The sequence below is a fragment of the Amblyomma americanum genome, chromosome 3 (assembly GCF_052857255.1).
Source record: "Amblyomma americanum isolate KBUSLIRL-KWMA chromosome 3, ASM5285725v1, whole genome shotgun sequence".
In the NCBI taxonomy this organism is placed as follows: domain Eukaryota; kingdom Metazoa; phylum Arthropoda; class Arachnida; order Ixodida; family Ixodidae; genus Amblyomma; species Amblyomma americanum.
This window is the reverse complement of record NC_135499.1, coordinates 174368116-174380587: the sequence shown is the minus strand read 5'-3', so window position 1 is coordinate 174380587 and position 12472 is coordinate 174368116. Positions and strand designations below refer to the sequence as shown.

The 12472-nt window shown below is 46.6% G+C and overlaps 1 protein-coding gene and 1 non-coding gene across 5 annotated transcripts in view; one reads left to right on the top strand and one right to left on the bottom strand.

Moving 5' to 3' along the window:
• The window catches only part of Pka-C3 (Protein kinase, cAMP-dependent, catalytic subunit 3), a 136515-nt gene that overhangs the window by 27016 nt on the left and 97027 nt on the right, over positions 1–12472 (top strand). The window lies entirely within an intron of this gene.
• TRNAS-GCU (transfer RNA serine (anticodon GCU)) lies at positions 8198–8279 on the bottom strand. The gene has a single exon. It is a non-coding gene; the product is annotated as a tRNA-Ser (tRNA).

Here is a 12472-nt window from a genome sequence, read left to right as displayed (position 1 = left end):
GTCTGAGCGCCTGGTCCTCCTATCTGTTACAGCGCTCAAGGCCAGGATATTGCGCGAGGGCTGCTCTTGTTTATGGCACGAATGCAACGCCGCGGGGGAGGGCTAAGGAAGATTCACGGCGCGACAAGAAAATGAAAACGTGCAGTGGCTTTATTTTTGCTTTGTTTCCTCATCTCCTGCGGTCGCTATTGCGCGGTTGCCAAACGCAGGGGTGAGAATAACAAGAAGTAAAGGAAGGATAGTGTGTCTGGTTTCCGCTGCGCCTTCGTTAATAAATCATGTGCTATTAAGTAACCGTGTGCGATCCTGCGAGTCGTTCTAACTGGGGAACACCCGGAAGCATGCACGTCTTGGTGCATCCCGCCGCCCAAAAGGTAACGCTAGACCTTTGCTGGGTTTGTGCTGTGCCCGAAACGTGACGCAAGTTGAGATCAAATGTATGTTCTGTTCTTTTTATTCTTTTTTTTTTGCGACGAGTTTATTTAGACCACTGCGCAGACCTTTTTGACCGCATCTTCTTGTAGCAGACTTGTACCGGCGTCCAATAACGAACACAGTGTGGAAGCAGCAAGAATAACAGCGCTTTATTCGGGATGGCTCGTCGATACATATAGCCTACAGTAGACGGCGTGATAATAGTCACGTGGTACGGATATTGTGCTAGGCAAAGGGCCCACACGACGTGCGCATGCGCGACTGGTACGATACATGGCCGCTTGGGATTCACAGTTCGCATTTATTTCTTTTTTCGCAAACACACAGACACCACACTCATATGCAGCTTTCTCCTTATATGTCTCCCATCTCATCTAGCGAGACAGCTTATTTTAGGACGGTGGAGGGTAGGGGGCTTTCCCTCTTTTCCTCTCTCCCTCCGCTTAACTGTCCCTCCAGGAATTGCTCTTGTATGAATCCAGATCCTCCTGTCTCTCGCAAACTTCGTTCTGGCCTCTCCGCAATACCGCAGCTGTGGCCTCGTGGTAGAGCACCCGCCTCGGCTTCGGGAGGTGGGTGGGTTCGAATCCCACTGCCGGCCGGTTACCCACCGGTTTTCTCAAAATGGGTGCAAGCTATGACCCGGCCTGCTGCTCGGCTTGCTAGGGAACATGGCTTGGCAAAGGAGCCTGCGCATTCAAATCCCGTCTCTCTGGGCTTGGAAAAGAGACAGCACATCCCCAAACCGTAAATATAACCGTAAATTTACGGATTTAAACCGTAATATCTCCTTACTTTATGCCACTTTTCGCAATGCTTCGTTTACAAACTATTAAACAGTGACAACATTATATCGTTAGATTTCTTGCTGCCAAGAAGAGCAAATTACGGAACGCATATTACAGAGAATTATCGTGTCAGCGCTAAACTGTCGACGCAGCACAGCGTACGGAACAAATCCCAAGTTTTACGCCGCGCGGGGCTCGTACTCGTCCGACCGGACACGGTGCCCCCTCTCTCGACTACGACTCGGTGCAACGCCTGTCGCGTATGTAAGCTGCAGCGACGTGCTAAGCACGACGAGACGGTCGCGGCTTGCTCAACGCGTAGCGAGGCGGGAAACTCGTAATCCGCTTTCGCCCTTCGTCGTCCGATTGGGGCCTAACTTGTCGGCGCCACTGAGCCGTTCAAGGTTCTCCCATTGTCCTCAGAAAAAAGAGCAGCAGCGGCCGTGCGTCGCCGCGTTTGTTTTCTTCTTGCTGCGCTGGGCTCGCCCAACGGGAAATGATGGGGCTCTAAATGTTGCGCAGCTCTGGCTTCAGATTCTGAGAAGAAGCGGTTACGAGAGAGGAGAAGGAGGTTACAAAGTGGAACTAAGTTGAATTTGCCCAAAAGATGTGAGGGTTCACCGAAAAGGATACGGGAAATAATTGGTTGCTGTGAGCCGAAACAGTGGTTTAATTCTATTTGCCAACATATATACACTTGCCAATTGTTTTCTGATATGCCCCAGTGTAAGTATGCGCTGTTTTGATGCCTGGACAGCAATAGCAACAACAACAGGAATTTAACTCTGTCAGGGCAGTCACAAGCACGAGGACACCGACGTGTCCAGCCAAACCGTCCAGACCCTTCGACACTGTAAGTGAAAGACATAGGAGCGGAACTGCCGCGGGAGCCTGTGTATTTGGTCTTCCCTACAGATTTGCTCGTTGTAGAATGCGTTGTTTGCGCGAAGGTGTGTAGGTCGTTTTTCGGGTCACTAAAACTATCCGGTTAAAGTTAGATAACTGATTTAATTCGCTATCTGTAAAACCAAGAGATCTGCTCAGAGAGGACTAGAAGGTCGGTCTTCTTGCTTGGGCGTCTGCAGGCGACTGGTTTCTGAAAGTCGAAGGCCGCTTGCCGGATGGTCGGTACCCTTTTCCAACATTTTTGGGCAAAATTTTTGAATATTGAAAAACTGAAAGGTACTGATATACATGTAGCAAAGTCTTTCGGTTACAGTGTTTCCATCGCTCGCATAGAGCAGTTAAGACGGCCATAGAAAACCAATGTGAGACGCTTTTGACGATACCAAAAACGTTAATCGCAAAAGATCTGCGAATATATTGGTTGTTGTAGCAAAATTTCGCAGTATACGGAAAAATTGCACTCACAAACTTTTTCCCGTTCAAAAATGCTTTTGTGCAGAATTGCCGCGTATGAGATGGGAAGAAAGCCTCAGAGCCCAGGGCAGCAAGATGAGGCATCGTTCGGAGCAGTGCGCCTTTCTCACAACCTTCGATCAGCTGAGACGTGCGCGTTCAATGGGACTTTCGTTGTTTTGTTTTTTTTGCTTTCCCTCTTGGGGACCGTCTCCTTTCTTCGATTGTCTTCCAGGGGCCGCCTCAAGTTCTCTTCTCTCTTCACGAGAAGATCTGTGCTAGATTAGCGTTAATGATTAATGAAGGCGATTCTCGCCTCTCCTAAATGCTCCAGTGACTTCAGAGCAGCGCAATTGACTCGCGAAGCCGGGAGGGCAGGCCGACATCAGCTCCATTCATGCAGTGTGTGCCGATTTAATTTGGCTGTTGACTGCGCATTCGTGTACGTTGGAGGCGATTCCCAGCGGTTTTATGCCTAAGCACGTAAACAGGCTGCAGAGCGAAAATCTTGGTAAGATGGGATTATAGCTGCGATTTATTATGCTTTTAGGCGGCTCTGGAACATAGCTTGTTAGATGCCTCGGAATGTGAAAGGCATGCTTTAGAAAGGAAACTTTGCCATTCGAGCAGATACTGATGACAGCTTCGAACACGACGCGTTTTACTCCTTATCTTGCTGCGTAAGCAATGCGAGTGTCATTAGGCGAAAATGCCGGCGTGTGTCTCTGCGTGGCCGCCGAGTGAAGCCTCCCAGTGAGCCGAGCACGAGCTGAGAAAAAAGAGGCGAGTAGTGCGAGAAGAGGGCAGGCGGTGCTGAAAGAGAGCACGCGTCATCGGCTGATCCTCTGCTGCGCGCCAAGGCGAAATGTGTATCATGCAACAATTATGAAAGCACAAAAAAATTATTAGCGCTCCATAAAAGCCAGCCATAGTAAAGCGAAATTAATTGGCGCAACTTTCAGGCAACGGGATGCGCCTAAGGTAAAAAATCATTCAATGGAAAATCGTCACCTTGAAAGCACATTCTGCTGACGCAATTAATCGCAGGAGACCATCTGAATGTGTGTAATTTTTTTTTATTTACACGATACCGCAGATACCATGCAGTCCAAGCAGGGTGGGCAGTAGGCTATAAACAAACAATTTTCATATCGCCATAAAATAGATTCAATTAGAATACAAATCAGTAAGAGACAGTGGGTAGTAAGAATATAAAACAGCAGATCATGCAAAATAGCAGAAACATCAATGCGATGTCAATCCCAATGGGATTGACAGTATCTGAAATAAATAAATAAATAAATAAATAAATAAATAAATAAATAAATAAAATGTTGGCGAAGACGTTTTCAAAATTTTCATTTTATAAACAACTCTTCAGATAAACAGTTTCAGTGCGTGATGGTTCGAGGGAAATATTAATATTTTTATTGGTTTGTCCTTGGAAAGTAGGTGCCAAGGTGTAATTCCCTGAGGGAATGGGCGCACGTCATAAAGCTTTAGAGGGATTGCAAGTTCGTAATGAATCGGTGAGGGAAGAAACATCAGTCGAGGAATTTCTCGTCTTATATGGTATTTGATCGGCTACCATTAGAGCAGACGGAGAGTTAGTGTTTCGGAAGTGTAAAAAAGATGCAATGCACAACTCCGTACTTTTTCCAGCTCTAAAATGCCTTCCTTTATGTGTGGGCCGCAGACTTATGCGCATTTTCGATTTGTGGTCTAATGAATGACTTATATGTTAATTTCTTAACGCTGCTGAGCGCCCCTTTGAGTTCATGCCTCAATAGATCTAAATTTATTTTTACAGATTACGTTGTATAATTAATATTGCCACTCCGACGAAGCTCAAATTTCGTATTTATAACGTCGATGTAGGCAACATACAACCTCAAAAACAGGCAGAGTAGTTAAGCTTTCGTGCGGTTTTCTTATTTGTTATGCGCATAAACACTTGTTGCACTAAGACAATGTGTCCTTAAACTGGGAGGAAATTTATTTCGGTCGAAGGAGCCAATACTTGAACATAATAACTTAAAAATCTTCAGCGCACATGCGCGCAGTTTTAAGCCACAGGTAGATTTTGTTTCCCAGCACTTCCTAAAAAGAAAAAAAGAGAACGTCGGTGCATCTGATGTTGAAAACGACACTAAAGGAAATCATACATTATATAAAGTGAAATGAGTTCCTGCATTTGCATCTTCAAAGACTTCCCGCTGGCGTGAACTGTCTTGGCTTTAACTGTGTGACCTTCACTGACGTCATCCTCCTTTCTCGCCCAGTGCACGTGATCAATGACTGTGCAGTCAGGCCAGCACTGATTCCTGGAGAATAGAATGGGCAACCGGCTAAATAACGAATAAATATTCGCAAACTTGAACTGAGCGTCAAATTCTCCGCGCGAAAGCAATGAATTTCTTTAGTTTATAGTAGGTAATTGAAAGCATTTTCTTTGCTGATGTTTTTAAATTTAATTCCTTATTCTAGTATAGATTTCGCCGTAGATAGCGGTTCGAATGCGTAGTTAGTTCATAATTCGGGAAGATATATGATGTCTTGTTGCGATCCGGATTCGTTGCTTGGCGGGGGTTCGTTAAAGGCGGGTGCGAATATATCGAACTAGTGCTTGCGTCTAGGAGTGCTCATTGCTTGCTGCATTTCGCTACGCGCGGATTCCAATTACTGTGCCATAATCGCTGCGACATAGCGCGACTGGAGATACATCGGCGGTCGGCAGTAACGCAATTAGCCAACGTCACGCTCTCCTGCTTCTATACGAAGCACAATAAAAGCACCCCGGAGCTCGAAGCCACTAATCACAAGCGTAATAAAAAAAAAAACAATGACAAACCGACGGACTCCGCCGTGCGGAACGACGAATGATAGAACGAGCAGCTTGTGGGCGAGAAAGAAAGGCTAGACGGGCGCCGTTTGTGATGCGGAGATGAATGAAGCCACTCTCTCTGCGGCTTGTCGGCGTTGCCACAATAGAGCGATGGAGAAAATGGAAAAGCATGGGGAGGAACAGGGTGGTGCCAAGACGCCGTCGTCTCGAAGGTCTTTGACTCTGCAGGCTTACGTGGGTTCTTGCTCCCGCCTCCGAGAGAGCGATTTCTTCTCTTGACTCGCTTGTTGGAACGTTTCGCGTCAGGTTTCTTATGCTGTGCTCGCTCGCTCTGCGCAGTTATGCGGAGACACGCAGCGACATGCCGTTCACGCCACCGTCGCTGTGCGCGCTGGGCTTGAAAGGCGGAAAAGGGCTCAGCTATTTTGATGTTTGGCTACGGGGATGGATGCAGTTATTTTTTGTTTGTCTTTCATTTTTCTTTTATTGCTTTCTTATTCGCTGTCGTGCGCTCAGGTTCGATCTCGTCATGGAATCAGGAGCTTTTAGGAATATCTTCTATATGCCTTTATTTTCAATGCGGCGTACAGAAAATGAACTCGTGGTAGAGCCCTCACGTCGGCGGGAACCGCCACTGGGCGGTTTCAGTGAAGTTTGTTTAGTATCTTCCCGAGTTATTTATCCCGCAGATCGCAGTGCGATGCCGTCCATTTGGTTTTATAGGGAGAAATGTTCAAGGTATGCAAATGCTTATTTTGATATAGTTCTGAGAAAATAAGATCGTAACAACCCCACACACCCGTTTTTGTTGTACAGTTTTCGATCTGGATGGCACATAGAGAAGGGGCGAGATTTATGTACTGTGCCACTTTAGCAAGCACAATATGCAGCGACGTCAAAAAGTGGGCGGAACTAAACTAAAAAGGATCACCGAACTGTGCCCCCTGTCAGTGGTGCGAAGTAGTTTAGAAGTAGTTGGAAGTAGTCTCGAATGAAAGAGAAAGGGAGTCACATCTCTTGGGTGAAAATGCGTTGGGTTTTGCCAGGGTGTTTAACACGCGCTTGTTACTCAGTGTAAGGGGCAGACAATGAGGGAAAGAAGCCATAGGCGAAGAAAACAGTAAACTCAAACAGTAGGGAAAGACATGCAAAAGAGTGGTCATGGAATTAGGGTATGGACATTTAAGGTGTTCACACAAAAATATTTCGTAAGTTAAGAAGAGCAGTAATGTAAAGATCGCTTATAATCACTGCATGCTAACAATAGTACCATGAAGCGATGTAGATTTTTTGACGAGCGGCATTAAACACGCTAAGTGTTGCAGTGTATTCTATCTGCCATCATTATATGCGCGGCTGGCGAATTCGAACATCACTGCGTCGCGACTAAGTGCTCGCCGCGCTGTCGCAACATCTGCATTTGCCCATCTCCATGTTTTGTACTTTTGTCGTCGTGTGGTCTCGCGTACGGAGATGCGAGCGCTGTGGACTCGGCACATTTACTACATTTTTCTTCCTCGTCTCCTCCCCCACCCGCATAAACTGCGGGAATAACCGCTCGGTCAACGTCCGCTACGTCGCCGGCCCAAGAGTATAAAGAAAGAGAAGATGGCAGAAACCAGGAAGCGGATATTATTTCCTCGAGGCTTACGTCCAGTTTAACTGCATGTCATCCTGATCTGATTTTTGACTTCCCATGATTTCTTCCTCTTTTTTTTTCTGTCTTTCATCATTAGTGCGCGTGTGTTATTACTGCATGCTTCTGAGTGCTGGCTCAGCTTCTTGTTTGCTTGCTTTCAGTTTGCACGCGCATGCGCTTTTCGTGCTTCACATCTCATTGATTACTTGTAACCGCAGCAGAGTTTTTTTTTTTTTTTTTGCTGGTCAATTATGTTACAACCTGCTGCGCCCAGCATAAGTGCATATTCAGAACGAAAACATGTTACTGTCGCTTTGGTGCGCCTAGGTAAAAACATAAAAAAGGCGGTTATTTCGTGGCGTCCTTAAGTATAGTGGAGACAGAGCAAATGAAAAGCGTCAAGTCTGGCACGACTCCTAAGTTTGTGCAAAAAGGATGTACACTATTGATCAAACATTAAGCACCGTGAAGCATGAGAGCGTAATGAATGCGCAGCTCTCCAGATTATAGTAAGCAGCTGGAGTCGCGGGTTGGCTTTGTTAGGCTAACAGTGAGTTCCTTGGTGTCTCATCATTTCGTACTGCAGTAACAACCTGAAGGTTTCAAGGGACCATCCCGAGAACCATGCGCTGCCTCTTCCTACCTTTAACCTTTCATTGTACGGACATGACATTCAAGGGGAAATGCGTTTTTTGCACGTGAGCGCTCTGAAAACATCATGTTACGAAACTACGCGTGACTCTGTACTCAGTATGCAGGTGTATTGTGTGCCACTCCATAACACTGTTCATATGTGACATCTCTGTGTTAGCTATGTACTGCAGTTCTCTGTATGCGAAAATTTCTCCAAAAACGGGATACTAAGATAGCACTTGAAACCACACGAGTTAACAATCTAAACACTAATACACCTATATGGGAGTTTAAAAAATAGGGCAAGCTGTCCTCTAGCGCTCACCCTCGGTATAGGAGGGAGTGTGGCAGTCGACAGCTTACTCACTTTTTGTTAGGAGCGTAAGTTTACAGTATACAAACTTGTTGCTTACCTCGTACGGATTGAGTGCGTTGCCCACAGCTGACACCGAATGGCGCTTCTATGCCAAAACAACATGCGAGTAAAAAAAAAAATGCCGACGAGGATGGGATTCGAACCCACGCGGGCAGAGCCCAATGGATTAGCAGTCCATCGCCTTAACCTCTCGGCCACCTCGTCGAGACATGAGCGCGGCTTTGCAGCTGCAAGCAGACCGTGCCAGCTCTGCGATAAGAAAACCGGCTGCCTCGTGCTTTTTTTGTTTCGAGTAGGATCACTCATCCCATGACTGCTGAATGAACAAGGCGTCTGGCGAACTGGTTTCCGTATTTCCCGCTATTGCGCAGTTGTTTTCCGATTTTATTCTTTATTGCATTATAGTATATTCTTTGTTATACTTTATTCTTGTCTGGATTCTTTTCTTTACGTCGTTTTTAGTGCACACAAGCTGAGTTTTAAGAGTTTTGGGTTCACAGTGCCGTTCCTGTGCCTTGAAATGCTGGAAGTGCCGGTTCTGCTCTTTTAACGTTGGGCTAGTCGTAGGCTTGAAGTTTTATATTGTCGATTTGGTTCGAGATATTTAATTAAAAAAAAACTACCGCTGACGGAGGAGGAGAGAGACAGAGAATAAGTTTTATTTGGAGTTCGATGCGGGCTTCGCTTCCAGGTGGCGTAGTTAGTCCATGGTTTCTTTGATTATTTCGGTGGAATCGGCCGCTAGCATTGGCCTCTGCTCCAACCAGAGCCGCATGAAAATGCAAGCTCCATCAAAGATAACCTTAACGGGCTGATGAACGGCACTTGATGCGGGTAACAAGCAATAGGTTAGATAGAGTCGTGCAGCGAAGCAGCTAGAGCAAGGCTGTGGGTTATGAGGCGGGATGTGTTATTGTTAATCAGTAAATAACTATTTATTTATTTGGAAACGGACTAACTAGGGATAACTCAGAAAGACTTTCATCCAATGGTCGACATGCTTTGGTTGTTTTCGGGGTTAATATAGGGGAAAAAACATGAAGCCATACCTGAAATTTTTATTGTTTTCATAAAACCTATCTTTACGCAGTGTAAATGTCTACTCTTTAGTTGTTGCTGCCTTGTCTGCTAGGCACAAATAACCGGAAGATAAACAAGGAAGACCTAATCGAGCGTGGTCTGGCGTCAGATAGTGTGATGATGAGCTTACCAACAATGCTAGATTAATGTTGCCTCAGTTTGCTCAGCGGCAGAAAGGAATAATTTGAAAGGTCATTGCGGGAGGCCTTTCACCTCCAGTGAAGTCTACTCGACTGCTGATGATTACGCTAAATCTGATGATGAACGCTATAAGAATATCCATGTTAGTGTCACAACATGGGAGGCCGGCACCGTCCTGCCCATCTCGGAAGTTCGCTAGGCGGCGCTGACATCCCTGCTGAGGTCGATGCGATTGCACTTCTACGCGGAGCGGCTGATTCAATTTCCCGGCAAAAGGGCTAGCCCCGAAGCGCAGGCGTTGAAAGGAGCGGCAGCGTTTCCTACGTGACCGGGCGCACAGGGGCCGCGGGTCCAAGCCGTTCCTGCAACTTGTGCTGTCATCTTTGCTTTAATCCGTTTGCCCGTACGTCCAAGCGCTTCGCTGTCGTTTTCGCGCCATCACTGTTGAAAGCTGGTGCGCAGATAAAGAACCATGAATGAATAAACGAAAAGCGGGAGAACTTCTACAGTGTGGATGAACAGGGTGCAAGGAACAATACTAAAAGAAGACTACTTAGACAAGGAAAAGAATACAAAGAGGAGGTCGAAAGAAAAAAAGAAACGCGAGAAGGGGATAAGCAAACAGAATGGTGACAAGTGCCGACAGCGACATAGTGAGAGAGAAAAGAAATGGGGGGCTTAACTGGAAGAGACTTCCGCTTGGCTAACATGCACGGGGGGAAGAGAACCAGATCATGCAAATACGAAAGAAGAAATAAGACGGCGAACTAAGGATAACACACGTGAAAGCCAAACGGCAAACAGTTCAAGGGACGCAGGGTTCAAGGGGTTGCGTCGGCTTTGACAGCCAACGGCAAACACTTCAGAGCTGTCAGAGGGCACGACACGGCTGCTCCCAGTGCGTGTTGAGAGTACGCGCAAACATGACCCTCGAGGCGCAGCGTAAGTGGTTCCAGCCTACGCGTGAAGGTCAGTCGTATATGAGATAGCGTACTGCTAACTATACGGTGTATGGAGAACCTGCGCTGCCAAGGTGGCACTGCAATTGTTCCATTCGGTGACTCAAAACTGCTTTTGTCAGCCGCTTGGGCGGCTGCAAACGCGAGAACACATTCTGCGCGATTAGATACCCGCGTTTGGCTGGCAGCATTCATTGCCTAGCTTCTCTCGGCGTAGCCCAGATAGCTGACGCACGGCACGTGCGCCTTCGACAGAGCGCGGAGGCTCACGCCAATAAGCGCCTGAAGGTGGCGCGGAAAAGTACTACGAGTACTACTCAAAACTGCTCGCTCTTCTCGCTAAGCAGTGTGTTATGGCGCTGCAATCGGCACCGCAAACTTCAGCTCGTTTCCCATTAGGGGCTCTGCGCGTGCGCTGCCAAGTTGCAACGTTATCAGCAAATCTATCCCCGGGAAGAAAACCTGTCTGTCTGACTCACAGCGATCCCTCTCTCGTTATCTTTATCATCGCTGGGAACATTACCAAGTCCTTTCAGCTCTGTAAACTAGCGGATGCGAACAACCTCACGCGTTCCTTGACAGAAATTTTCAACGCGTTTTCTAATTACTCGAGTCTGGAGCGACAATATGAGCCCAGAAACAATAACGCCGCGAACGTTAGCGGTGAACTTTAAACTGGAGTCTTTGCAAGCCAGATTGTTCTTGAGGTCATAGATGACAGCCCTGGCAGTGAAAGCGGCTATGCGGCCGAAGCTTGGCCGACATGGCCACAGCTAACACGCTCAGCTTACGTAGTAACCATAGAAGAGAACACCCACAGGTGCGTCACATCCGTCCGCGCGAGAATCGACCGGGGATGTGTACAGTTAGGGCTTCCACGTTGCACACAGCCGGGCGCCGTAAGGTTCCGAGGCGATTCCTCCGTTCCTTCGTCCGCCGCGGCATCGCGGAAATATTAGAGGCCTCGTCGAGGCGCCGCCGCGTGGGTGTTCTTCGTTCCGCCGCCCAGCGCAGCCATGACGTAGCTCCGAGTAGGAGTTCATTGAACCCGACGCCTACAAGGAACTGCGTTAGAGAGAAGAAGGGGAACGTGTGGGAGCAGCCACGACGCTTCGATGAGCGAGAAACTCTAGAGTTGGTGCGCCCAGGAAAAGAGACCCAACAAGAAGGGAAAAGAAAATCAAGTCTACGAAGACAGTATATATATATATATATATATATATATATATATATATATATATATATATATATATATATATATATATATATATATATATATATATATATATATATATATATATTAGCAGACAAGGTAAAGGAAATGAGGGGCTCGTTTGACAAACACAATAAGGAACACACACACACACACACACACACACACACACACACACACACACACACACACACACACACATATATATATATATATATATATATATATATATATATATATATATATATATATATATATATATACATACATATATATAGCCGCCGCGGTGGCTGTGTGGTTACGGCGCTCGGCTGCCGGCCCGGAAGACGCGGGTTCGATCCCGGCAGCGGCGGTCGAATGCCCCTGTACTGTGCGATGTCAGTGCACGTTAAAGCACCCCAGGTGGTCGAAATTTCTGGGTGTCTCTCATAGCCTGAGTCGCTTTGGGACGTTAAACCCCCATAAACCATATATATATATATATATATATATATATATATATATATATATATATATATATATATATATATAATAGCCAGGCGCTTGGTTCATCGGATGACGAGAAATCCGATCGAGACCCCTAAGCCTTTTTTTTTTTTGTTCTATCCGTCTTCGTTTCGCCCTTAATGCCTCGGAATGAAACGTCCCTGTGGCTAAGTTCATAGATATGCGCGTGTGTGTCCGGCCGTTTCTCGTCCAACGCCCTCAAAAACACACTGAAACAATAGTGGCGTTTAAAGGCTTTATGCTTTGGGGGCCAGCTGCTGTGCAGATTACCGGTTCAGCCGAAAATTTTCAGCGTGAAACATAGCGAAGAAGACACTTGTGCGTAAACAAGCGCGCGCTTCCCGCGCTTTTTGAGGCGAGAATGGCAGGGTGGTTGAAGCCACTGAAGACGTTTCTGTATTGTACGTATTTACGCCTTTAACGCTTGTTATGGCGAGCGCGGCACCTTGATGGTAGCCGTGCTGGTCGAATAACAACATCAAGAGATTTTTCCTTTT